We start from the raw sequence: 13426 nt of genomic DNA, 5'->3' as shown, positions 1-13426 counted from the left end.
TTTTTATATCCCACCTATTCTGCAGGATTTTTAAATCCAGGTCACTAATAGTTTACCAGCAGAGGTCTCTTCCATGTATCTTTCTTATTCCAACTAACTCTAATTTTCTATTATTTTCTTGAACATCCTCCATGAACAGCATTGAAAGTTGGTTAAAATGGAAAAGAGAAAGAAAGAAAGAAAGAAAGAAAGAAAGAAAGAAAGAAAGAAAGAAAGAAAGAAAGAAAGAAAGAAAGAAAGAAAGAAAGAAAGAAAGAAGAAAGAAAAAAGGGAGGGGGGAGGGAGGGAGGGAAGGAAGGAGGGAGGGAAGAAGAAAGGAAGAAAAGTGAGTTTTACAAGAGTATTGTTGGTTAATTATTTTACCGGTGGAATCACTCCACCAGGAGTTTGATTTCATTGGCTAGCAGCTGTTTCTTAATTAACAGGCCCCCTAGGAACAGGGTGAGCAGCTTTCACTCAGTGCTCTCAGGGTCACTGTCGACAGAGCTGGAACCTGCACTCATGTTGTTGACAGCAGCGCTTGCTGGAGGACCCAGATCTGGCTCACTAGTCTCACTGGCCTTGCACACCACGGAGAGCAGAGACATACACCAGGTGAACTGGCCAGAGGGCAGAAGGGAGGCGACATAGTCCGCTATGATACCAGCTACATCTAGATCAGAAGCCTTACCAAACGTGATGAAACCTACATTTGCATTATGCTCACAGACACAGAAGGAGCCATAATCCTTCATCAGCATGTCAATGCCACACACATCCATTCCCAGGATATTAGACACCTAGATGGCTAGCTGCTTCCCTTGTTCATTCAATGAGCACATCATCCTCACACGCCCTAGTGAGCATTTATTTTCCATTCTCCCATCTGTTGAACAATGTAACATTTTGCCAACTACAAGCCAAGAATACAGCTTTGCCTCTATGACCCTGTGTATTCTTCACTATCACTGGGTACTCCAGTACTTCTGCTTCATCAATCATTTTAGCAAAATTTTCATGACCACCCTAAGAGAAAGCATCTGGCAATGGAACATCATGGCTAGCCAACTCTGGAAGTGTCCAGAATGTATTAACACAATTTAGAATGACTTGAGTTCAGTTCATCAGTCAGCATCCCATCTTCTCTAGATGGTGAAAGACAGTAATATCACTATCACTGTGCACCCAAGGGGTTGGTACTCTCATTACCACCACCTGGGGGTAGGCAGAGATTAGTTCTCCATTAATCTGTAGACCCAGGTTTCTTTGCTCAATTGTCAGCACAATCTCATCCATCACCACAGCCCTGAAGTCCAATTCCTCTTCACAACATTTAGCTTTCAATGTTCATAAAATCTCTTTTTTGAGATAATCTTCCCTGATGCAATGATCTGTCAAAAACCAGAACTTGGCAGACACAAAGCAACATATCTTGATCCCTTGTCTTGATTGTTTCCCCTTAAATGTAAGCTCAATGTATTACAGAGGACAGACATTCAGGCAGATGACCAGTGACACGACAAAGTCCTGAAGGGTCCTGGGGAAGAAATATGGAAGCACTCTCACTGAAGAGTTGGGGAGTGCCACCCTCCCTGTGCCTAGACACAGCACCAGGCCTGAGGCTTCTACATCCATATATTTTATAAGGTAGAATATGTCATATTCCAAGATGGCTTATTAGGGAATGACATACTATGCTAAGTAGAATAAATAATAAAGTGTAGGAAGTGCACTCTCAAGGGAGAGTTGGAGTGAAAGCTGCATTAGAAATTCCACAAGAGGAAGAAGAAAGCTGTGGCCCTTTGTGGAGGGTGTGGACACACAGCACATGCAGGAACATGGTTGCAACTGCCAAGACCCAGAGCCATCAGAGGAAAATAACCAAAAATCAATCACAAAAATGCCTGAAATAAAATGTAAAAATACAAGAAATAAAGATAAGGACACTAACGCCCTGCACATAGCAGCGTAACATTTAAATATTAGAAAGCAAAGATGAGTTTTTTTTTAGGAAATGCCAGAAGTGGAAATCAAAGAATCAAATAATTACTCAAAAGCGATCAGAAGAAAATCCATGAACTAAAGAAATACATACATCACATGAATAAAAATTTTCTCATGAAAGTTAAATTTTAAAGAGGAATCAAAATTGGATATTAGAAATGAAGAACTCATTTAAAAATGCAGTGAAAAGCCTTAACGGCAAACTTGGCAAGGCAGAAGAAAGAATATCCAAACCAAAAGGCAAATCTTTAGAAATCTTACAGTAAGTTCAGAAAAAAAAAGAATATAGAGAAGGAAATAGAAAACTAAAAACATGTTGGAGATTTATTGGATGCTATCACATGACCCAACATACTGGTCTTAGGATTTCCTGAAGATGCAGAAAGAGAGAATGGACTAGAAAGCCTAGTGAAGCAATTATAGAAAAATTCCCTGATTTGGGGGGCTGGCGCTGTGGCAGAGCGGGTTAAAGCCCTGGCCTGAAGTGCTGGATTCCATATGGAAGCCAGTTCCAGACCTGGGTGCTCCTCTTCCAATCCAGCTCTCTGCTATGGCCTGGGAAAAGCAGTAGAAGATGGCCCAAGTCCTTGGGCCCCTGCACCCCCATGGGAGACCTTGAAGAAACTCCTGGCTTCTGGCCATATGGGGAGTGAACCAGCAGATTGAAGACCCCTCTCTCTGCCTCTATCTCTCTCTGTAACTCTGTCTTTCAAATAAATAAAATAAATCTTTGAAAAAAAAAAGAAAAATTCCCCAATTTGGAAATAGAAAGAGATGTCCAAGCACAAGAAAAATACTAAATTCCTAACAGATATGACCAGAAATGATCTTCAACATGACACATTGTAGTCAAACTTTCCACAGTAAAAAATGAAAGATTCTGAAATATGCACAAGAGAATCACCAGATTACTTTCAGAGCAACTCCATTAGACTCAAAGCAGAATTCACGACAGGAACATACAAGTTGGAAGAGAATGGCAAAATATAGTTCAAGTCTGAAAAGAAAAAAAAATAACTGAGCCAAAAATACTGTACCCTTCAAAGCTCTCATTTATGAATAAACGTGAAATAAAGACCTTCCATAACAAACAGAATTGAAAGAATTTGTTAATACAACCACCCTTACCAAAGGTGCTTACGAATGTGCTATACACAGAAAGGTAGCTATCATTATGAAAGAATGAGAAGGCAGAAAGTCCCTTAGTAAAAGCCCAAAAGAAATTCAAAGTAAATAACAGCAATAATTATGGAAAAATGGCACAGCCAATTCATTACTTATCAATAGTCACCTTGAATATAAATGGTCTCAATTTCTAGGAAAAAAGACATAGATTGATGCATTAAAAAAAAAAAAACACATCTATTTACTGCATACAAGAAACATATCTCACCAAGAATGATAGATACTGACTGAAAGTGAAAGGATGGAAAAAGATATTGCATGTTAACAGGAACCAAAAAAGGAGCTAGTATCAGACAATATAGATTTTAACACAATATCTGTTAAAAGAGAAAAAGAAGGGCACTATGTAATGATCAAGGGATCAATTTAGCAGGAAAATGTGACTATAATAAATGTATACAAATTCAATTACAGGGTACTTAGTTAATTCAAAGAAATTTTAATGGATCTAAAGGAAACATAGATTCTAATACATTGGTAGTGGGAGCCTTCATACCCCACTTCCAGCAATGGACAGATCAACCACACAGGAAATCAATAAGGAAAAAATATAATAATCAACACCATAGACAAAATGGACCTAATGGATGTCTACCGAACTTTACACCCCACAGTGGCAGAATACACATTTTTCTCATCAGTGCGTGGAACTTTCTCTGGAATAATCATTATTCTACGCAATTAAGAAAGATTCAGCAAATTCAAAATAAAATTGAAATCAATCATGCATCTTCTCTGACCACAGTTGAATAAAGCTGCAAATCAACAACTCAAGAATTTCTAGATATTATGCAAACACATGGAGGCTGAATAACATGTTCCTGAATGAATACTGGGTCATAGAAGAAATCAGAAAAATAAAAATGAATTCTGGAAATAACTGAAGTTGAAAATACATAATATCAAAACTTACATGAAAAAACAAAAGCAATGTTAAGCAGGAAGTTTAGAGCAATTGGTGCCTACATGAAGAAATTGGAAAGGTACAAATAAATGTGATAATTTCAAGGTTTCAAACTGGCATCCATATGAGGTACCAGCATCGCAGGTGGCAACTTAACCAACTATGCCCCAATGCCAGAAATTATTTTACACTTCTTCATGCAAAATTCAATTTTCCCAACATCATTTCTTGAAAAGACTGTCCTTTCTCCAGGTAGTTGTTAGCTTATTTTTCAAAGATTAGTAGACTGTAGATGCATGCATTAATTTCTGGGGTATCTATTCTGTTCCACTGAACTACATGTCTATTTTATATTAGCGTCAGATTATTTTGATTATACCTGCTCTGTAATGTATCTTGAAATCTGGCATTTTGATGCCTCCAGCTTTATTTCTGTTGTTTAAAGTTTCTTCACTTATTCAGGGTCTCTTGTGTTTCTATCTGCATTTTAGGATCAATTTATTTCTACATCTGAGAATGTCTTTGATATTTTGATTGGGATCACATGGACTCTGTAAATTGCTTTTGGCAGCATAGACATTTTGATTATGTTAATTCTCTCAATTAACAAAAATGAAGATTTTCTTTTTTTTCTTTTTTTAACTTTTATTTAGTAAATATAAATTTCCAAAGTACAGTTTATGGATTACAATGGCTTCCCCCCCCCAAACTTCCCTCCCACTCTCACCCCTCCCATCTCCCGCTTCCTCTCCCATTCCATTCACATCAAGATTCATTTTCAATTATCTTTATATACAGAAGATCAATTCAGTATATATTAAGTAAAGATTTCATCAATTTGCACCCACACAGAAACACAAAGTGTAAAATACTGTTTGAGTACTAGTTATAGCATTACTTCACATTGGACAACACATTAAGGACAGATCCCACATGAGGAGTAAGTACACAGTGACTCCTGTTGTTGACTTAACAATTTCACACTCTTGTTTATGGCGTCAGTAATCTTCCTAGGCTCTAGTCATGAGTTTATTATGTTTGACATCAGGGTGGTTACCCCTGTTTGAATTTGCTTTTCATTAGCATTGAATTACTTTTCTCATCCTTTCACATTCATTTTTTGAATCATTGTTGGTGAGGAGTGCATCTGTATGCAGTAAAGACCTGGGTCTTTATAATACATTCAGTCAGTCTGTATCTTTTAGAGAATTTAGTCCATTTACATTCAAGTTTATTATTGATGGGTAATGACTTTGTTCTGCCATTTCCCCATAATTATTCCTGTTTCTTGCATTGGAATTCCTTTTTACTTAACAGGAGATTTTCAGCTTTCACATTCTTTCATGAATAACACTATCTTTCTGTGCTTCTATGTGTATCACATCCTTAAATATCATTTATAAGCCTGGATGAGTGGGGACAAATTCTTTCCTTTCTTTTTGTTTTGGAAGGTCTTTATTTTACCTTCATTAATAAAATAGAGCTTTGCGGGGTATAGTATTCTGTGAGGACATTTTTTTTTTTCTTTTAGAACTTGAACTATGTCCATTCTCCCCTACCATGTATGATTTCTGATGAGAAATCAGCTCTCATTACAATTGGAGATTCTTTGAATATAGTCTGGCATTTCTATCATATGCGTTTTAGGACATTTTCATTATATTTTACTTTGAAGTACTGAAAACAACATGTTGTAGTGAAGATATTTCCTGATCCTATTTTGAGGCTTTCTATGTGCTTCCTGTACTTGGATGTCCCTATCATTCTCCCAATTAGGCAACTTTTCTGCTGTTAATTCAAGAAAACATGTCTTGTAATCTGCTCTCTGTTTCTAAAATCCTTCAGGAACTCTTAATACACATTGGTTTGGTCTTTAGATAGTATCACAAATCTCAAATAATATTTTTAGTCATTCTAAATTTTTTCTTCTTTTTTTGTCTGACAGATATATTCTAGGTTTTGTCTTCTAGTTCAGATATTCTTTAATCTGCCTCACTGAGTCCGTTGTTAAAGCTTCCTGATACATTTTTATTTGACATATTGAATTCTTTATTTCTAATGTTTTGATTTTTCTTTAATAACTCTATCTACCAGAATTTCTCATCCATGTCATGTATGAATTTCTTTGACTCCATGTTTTTAAGTAATCATGTGATAATTCTTTTGAAGTCCTTTTTAGATATTTCATCAATCTTACTTCTAATATTAAAGTATTGTTTTGTTCCTTTTAGGTTGTAATATTTCCTTCCTTTTCCATGTTTCTTATGTTTCTATGTTTATTTTTAAGCATTCTGGCAGCACATGTTGGTTTTCACATCTGATGGTTTTTATTATTGGAATATGCCTCTATGGATTAGTGGAGTGTCATTCAAAAGATGTCTAGAGGTGTGTCCAGGGTGGGACCAGAGATGTATGTCTAGTGGTGGAGGGTGAAGTAAGTGTCCAGCGTTAAACACTAGTTGGATGTGGTACGTGTCCTTTATTGTCAGCAGGATGGAGGGCATAATCACATCAGCTGGCAGGATCACAGCCTTAACCCAATGTGACCAACTCCCAAGGTGATCCCACAGTGACTACACATCTCACCCATGCATATGCATGAACTGAGCAAAGGATTTGTGTATTCCTCCATGTGGGTGTAGAACTCTCCGAAATGTCCCAGCCCAGGCACTCAGGCATTTTCTCTTCTCTTTTCTTCTGTTGTCTTACCCTAGTCAAAATCAGCACGTATTTCCCCTACCCAGGCATCCTGAAATTCCTGAATATTAAATGATGTAAAAAAAGAGTTGTAAAGGCAAACAGGCATGGGCATACCTACAAGGACCTTCCATCCACTGGTTCACTTCCCAAGTTACATATTTCTCCTCAGCTTCTGGTTTTAGGATGTCTGCCTGGTATATGGTGGTTACTCTGCTCCTCTTGGTGTAGAAATCATTTTTGTTGATATATTTTTGTATGTGGAGCAGAGTCATACAAATTATAATTGGTTGAAGTGTTTTCAGCATTCTTTCCCATGGGTGCTGTTTTTAAATAGGGAAATGGGCAAATTAATCAGATGGTGTGCTCCCAACTGTCAGCCTTTCCTTGGTGTGTCTCATGGACAACAAAACCACAACATTCAAGGTTTCCTGTTGAGATTCACTACTGTGGTCACTGTGTACCTCTGGCCTGAGTGGCCCTAAACTCTAATTCTAATCTTTCCTCTTGCTGCCTTCTATTGCTCTTATTTCCATATTATGAATTTCTGTCTACAATGTTTTTGTGGCTGTATATTTATTTCACGTTAGACAGCTGTAAGTGGCAATTACAGGAAAAATAGTTAATGTGGCAACACAAATAGATGACACATATATAAACACTTTATTTTAATTCAGTTCAATGTATATCTCTTCCTCAATCTTTGAGCTATAGTCCAGAAACTCTTTCTTGGGAATATATACTTATAATATATACTTTGGACATAATTAAAATGAATGAAGAATGAGAAAATTTAGACACTGAAACCAACATTCTGCACCATTTGCACAATTTTTCCAGGCTTTAATTATGCATATCAATGGTGAAAATAGGTGTTTAGATTGGATAAGACTACCTCTTAGAGGGGGAACTTCTGCAATTTTGAAAGCAAAATGTGCAGGCTATCCTGAGTCCTACTAGTGACTAGACACTTATAAGATAGTGGAGAATGTCAGTAAATTTAACACAGATATTTGGAGTTAGAGGATACTCTTTCCTTTCCATTGCCTAGATGAGACCTAAATAATCACCCAGTCCCATATTTCTGGGGATGCTGGGGATGCTGGGGATATCCAAACAAGTCTTCTCAGATTTGAGCAACTCTGATCATCTCTCACCTTGATTCCTGGCTATATGCCTTGTGCATGCACACATATGCATCATATCTTTGAAATACATTGTCAGATTATTTTCCAAAGTGATTGTGTTGTGTTCTGTCCACTTCCATTAGACTGTGGGGTTGGGCCTATTTTAGCATTCCTTTTCCAACATGCAGTTTCATAGCTATAATAAGAAAATGATAATACATACTGAGTTCAATGTGTAAAGTACTAAAATGTATGTTGTTTCAGCTGGAATATTCCTGATTTACTATTGACATTTTCCATTTCAGTTAACTTCTTTGTGAGTTGTGCTATGCTTACTTTTGTATGTTTTTCTCAACAAACCTGTGGGTTTTTCTCCATTATTTATAACTTCAGGAAATACAAAGTTTGTCTCCCCAAATGACCAGATCTTCCAATTCTGGATAAAAAGGCTTATATTAAAATGTCAAAACAGAATTGCAATAACACATAAGAAATTTTCGTGAAATTATTCGATACCTGCCATCTATTCAATGATGAGGAAAGGTTGGCTCTTTTCTTATTTTCTATCATTTGCTTCTCTTTACCTGTGCTTCCCTTTTCTTAAGCCTTTTAACTTCTTCTATAATCACAATTTTCCACTTCATTTTCTAAATTCCACAGAAAGAGAAAATTGCTCAATTTCTACTTAAAGAGTTTAAAATTTAAAGTCTGAATTTCAAAAGATGAGGTGTGACATTGTAAGTCACAGATATAAACTATGATTACAATTTGGGCAGACTAAATGAAAGGAAAGAGATTTTAATTGGGACGACCTGGCTGAGATGAGTGTACAGTGGCAGAATGTTCAAAGGAGTGGCAGATATAGTACTATCTTTCTCTGATTCCCACAGACCATCAGGAAAACGTGAAGCTAAGTCTGTTGTAATAGACACTATGCTCTCTTTTTTCAACAAACTGAATCACAGACCAGAAGTCTATTTAGGTTTAACTCTCATAGATTTCTAAATTAAACACACTTTATTCTATTTAAGATCTAGATCTGTTTATGGCAATTTTCTCTGCAGGATTTCACATTTTCAGGAGCAAAAATCATAGTGACCAAATTCCCCTAGAGTACTAAAAGTATCTCAGAAAGTAGAGTAGCATAATTTAGAATCTGAAGGGGATATACAAAGGAGGAATTTAGCAATAAATTGATCTCATAGAGAGTAGAAGCCCTCCTTGAAAATCTTTTTTAATCTCGTGTCATTTCTTAATCCTCCAGCATATTCACTCCTGCTTTCCACATAAGATGAGATTGTGTGAACTTTGACCTGTGCAAATTTCCTAGACTTTTAAAAATATGTATTGATTTATTTGAATGACCAAATTATAGAGAGTGATTGAAGGAATCAGAAATATCTTTCATCTACTAGTTTACTCCTCTAATGACTGCAATGACCAGGGTTGGGGAAGATTGAATTTAGGAACAAAGAGCTTCATTTGGGTTTCCAACATGAGTGACAGGGAAACAAGTACTTAATCTATCTTCTACTACTTTCCCAGGCACATTAGCAGGGAGCTGGGTTGGAAGTGGTGTAGCCAGGACTTGAACCAGTGCTCATATGGGATGATAGCATTGTGGTTGGTGGTTAAACTCACTGTGCCACAACACTGGACTATTTTCAAGACATTCTAAAGGAAAACAGGCATTTGTTTCTCTGTGATCTTCACCTCCCTTTTAATCAGTGTTCTCCCCAAATATTTTTATTTTATATTGATAAGCACAAGTGAAACAGAAAGGAAATTGTTTTCCAGACATGGATTTCAAATATAACATTTTTATACCTCTATGGCTGAATTTGCAATTTTGACTGAATTAATCAGTCACCTTATTCCATGAAAAATTTTGGCTTTCAATCACATGGGAAAATAATATACATACATACATACATATATATATATATGTCTATTTTATCTGTAAAAAATTTTGGAGGAGATTGTGATCTCTCTGTCAGTTTTCAAAACAATAAATGGGATATAGTAATTTTTCAGTTGAATAAAATTATGAGTATTCTTGTATAAATTATATAGGATGCAAACTTTATTTTAATGTTATAACTATTCATTTTAATGGATATAATTTTAACTATTAATATGCATAAAATGAAGAAAAGATAAAGAAAAATAATTCTTCAAATACCTATCATTCAAAATAAAACATATTTGAAAATCTGGGTATATTTGCTTTGGATTTCATCAATGTGTACTTTTAAATAAAAGGAGTATATGCTCATTATACAAATTTCAAAAATATAGAAGAGTGTAAGATACAATAATTTAAATTATAATTAAATCATTTAATCAAAGAAATTGTCATCATTTATTTTAGATGAGTTTTATTTTAAAATGCATTTATTTATTTGAAAGGCAAAGTGAGTTACAGAGACAACTAATGATTGCACTTTCATTCTCACCCTTTAATTCACTCTCCAGATGGCCACAACACCAAAGGATGAACCAGACCAATGGCAGAAGCCTGGAACATCATTTCATCTCCTAGATTTGTGGCAGGGGCCCAAGTACTTGGAACATCTTCCAAAGCTTTACCCTTATTTCATAATTTCATTATGTGCTCTTATTTCATAAAATATTGATACTCATGTATGCCTATAACAGGTTGATATAATAATTTAGAGTCATTTTCCAAACACAAATATATTATGCTATTCTTCTATTCTTAATACATTATTACTGTACTATTCCTCAGCAGAAAAAATGCTATGCCTTTATATTTAAAATGGTGTATTTTTTATCCTTTTGCAGATATGAGTTTGCTTAAAAGTTCAACAGTTTATTTGGGATAGGTAGTCAAAGGGTTAATTTTCCAAAAATTTTGTCTTTATTTTTGTTAAAAGCGAGATTGTTCAAAAACTAAATCATTTGTCTGTGATAAGTATCTAAAATTAATTTTTCAACAATTTTGTTTTTATTTCTGTTAAAAAATGAAGTTGAACACTTGGAGGTATGCATTTGTTTAGTAAAACAAATAGAAAAGCTAATAACTCTACCTAAGAAACTTTGACCTAACACACAATCCTTTCAATATAACTGTTGATGGGAATAAAATCTGTTTTCTTTCTTCCTAGTGTAGCTTGAGATTAAATTAAATCAGTGCAATTTAATTACTATCATAATTTATCAAGTTCCATTTTGTTTTTTTAAATATTGATTTATTTATTTGAAAGAGTTACAGAGAGGCAGAGGGAGAGGGAGAGGGGGAGAGAGAGAGAGAGAGAGAGAGAGAGAAAGAGAGAGAGAGAGAGAGAGGTCTTCCATCCACTGGTTCACTCCCCTATTGGCAGCAATAGCAGGAGCTGGGCTAATTTGAAGCCAGGAATCAGGCTACACAGCTGCAAGGGGCCCAAGGACTTGAGCCATTTTCTATTGCTTTCCTAGGCCACACCAGAGAGCTGGGTTGGAAGTGGAACAGCCAGGACTTGAACCAGTGCCCATACGGGATACCAGCACTGCAGGGGGTGGCTTTACTTGTTATGTCACAGCACCAGTCCCTAATTGCTATTTTTTTTAATATTTATTTATTTATTTATTTATTTTTTGACAGAGTGGACAGTGAGAGAGAAACAGAGAGAAAGGTCTTCCTTTTGCTGTTGGTTCACCCTCCAATGGCCACCGCGGCCGGCGCGCTGCGGCCGGCGCACCGCGCTGATCCCATGGCAGGAGCCAGGTACTTATCCTGGTCTCCCATGGGGTGCAGGGCCCAAGTGCTTGGGCCATCCTCCACTGCACTCCCTGGCCACAGTGGAGAGCTGGCCTGGAAGAGGGGCAACCGGGACAGAATCCAGTGCCCCGACTGGGACTAGAACCCGGTGTGCCGGGGCCGGAAGGCAGAGGATTAGCCTAGTGAGCTGCAGCGCCAGCTTCCTAATTACTATTATATGTTGTCTGATTATAAAATTTTTGTCTGATTATAGAAGAACTAGGTATAGGTTTATTTTGTGTAACTTTTTTATGTAACAGAACTTGGCACGCATTTTGTTAACAAATTTTCTTTTAAAAAAAATCATCTGTTTATTTGAAGGCAGTTACAGAGAGGCAGATGCAGAGAGAGAGAGAGAGCGAGAGCGAGAGAGAGAGGTCTTACATTCCCTAGTTCACTCCCTAATTGGCTTCAATAGCCTCAACTGTGTGGATCTGAAGCCGGGGGCCAGGCACTTCCTCCAGGTTTCTCACATGAGTGCAGGTGTCTAAAGACTTGGGCCATCTTCTACGTATTTCCCATGCTATAGCAGAGAGCTAGATTGGAAGTAGAGCCACTGTAACTCAAACTGGCTTCCATATGGGATCCAGGAACTGCAGGCAGCGGCTTTACCCTCTACACCACAGCACCGCACCCAACATATTTTCAATAAATGAGTCATAGCAGTTAAAGTGTGCATTTAAAGAATCATCAGATCTCAAAATAACCATTTCACTCCAATATATTCGATTTTAGGTTCTTTATTAGATTGTTTACAGCCATTGGCTCTACTGGAGACAAACAATTTTCTTTTTCTTCATAGTATTTGTTGAACTCTTTACTTATTGTAGGGTTAACCTTAGGAGTATAAAGTAAACAGACTATACAATAGATCTTTGTAAAAATTAAGAGTGGAAATATGAGAGGGAGGAAGAAGTGTTGATCATGGGCAGAGGAAGGGTAGGGTGGAAATTATCACTATATTCCTCAATCTGCATATATGAAGTACATGAAATGTGTCTATCTTAAAAATGTACATTTAATTTTTCATAATGGGACTTATGTTGCATGTTATGTAGAATTTGTACAACAATATTTATTTTCCTTATATTTGAGGATCACTTGTCTTTTTTTAAAGTCTTTACTTACTTAAATGCATGCTGATAAGAAAGTAGACAGAAACAGACAATGTATTCTATATGCTGTTTCACCTCCTGAAGTGACTGTAACAACTGGCACTGTGTGAAGCCAGGAGCCAAAAACTACATTCAAATCTCCTAAGTAGATTGGGAGGAACCTAAAAATTTCAGCTAATGTCTGTTACCTTTAACATCTATTTGCAGGAAACTATCAGAGCAATGGCATCTCTAGGACTCAAATCAAACACAACAATATAGGACGCTGGTGTCCTAAGCACTATCTTAAAACATTGCACCGTCAGGCCCACCCCATGAAGATCATTTAATCATTTTTTTATTTGACAGATAGAGTTAGTGAGAGAGAGACAGGAGGAAAGGTCTTCCTTCCATTAGTTCACCCCCAAAATGGCGCTACAGCTTGAGCTATGCCGATCTGAAGCCAGGAGCCAGGTGCTTCCTCCTGGTCTCCCATGTGGGTGCAGGGCCCAAGCACTTGGGCCATCCTCCACTGCCTTCCTGGGCCACAGCAGAGAGCTGGCCTGGAAGAGGGGCAACCGGGACTAGAACCTGGCACCAATCATTTAATCTTAATGCATAATTTAATATACTCAGGATTATAAGCTTATTTCTTTGTATATCTTGCTTTGTATGA

The 13426-nt window shown here is 36.8% G+C and overlaps 1 long non-coding RNA gene and 1 pseudogene across 3 annotated transcripts in view; both read right to left on the bottom strand.

The window, feature by feature from the left end:
- The window catches only part of LOC138847300 (uncharacterized), a 74203-nt gene that overhangs the window by 51282 nt on the left and 9495 nt on the right, over nucleotides 1–13426 (bottom strand). The window lies entirely within an intron of this gene.
- Nucleotides 342–8540, bottom strand: LOC103345945 (beta-citrylglutamate synthase B pseudogene; annotated as a pseudogene).

This window comes from Oryctolagus cuniculus, chromosome 20 (genome assembly GCF_964237555.1).
Source record: "Oryctolagus cuniculus chromosome 20, mOryCun1.1, whole genome shotgun sequence".
NCBI classification, from domain to species: Eukaryota; Metazoa; Chordata; class Mammalia; order Lagomorpha; family Leporidae; genus Oryctolagus; species Oryctolagus cuniculus.
Note: the sequence above shows the minus strand (reverse complement) of the source record. Positions and strands in the feature narration are given on the sequence as shown.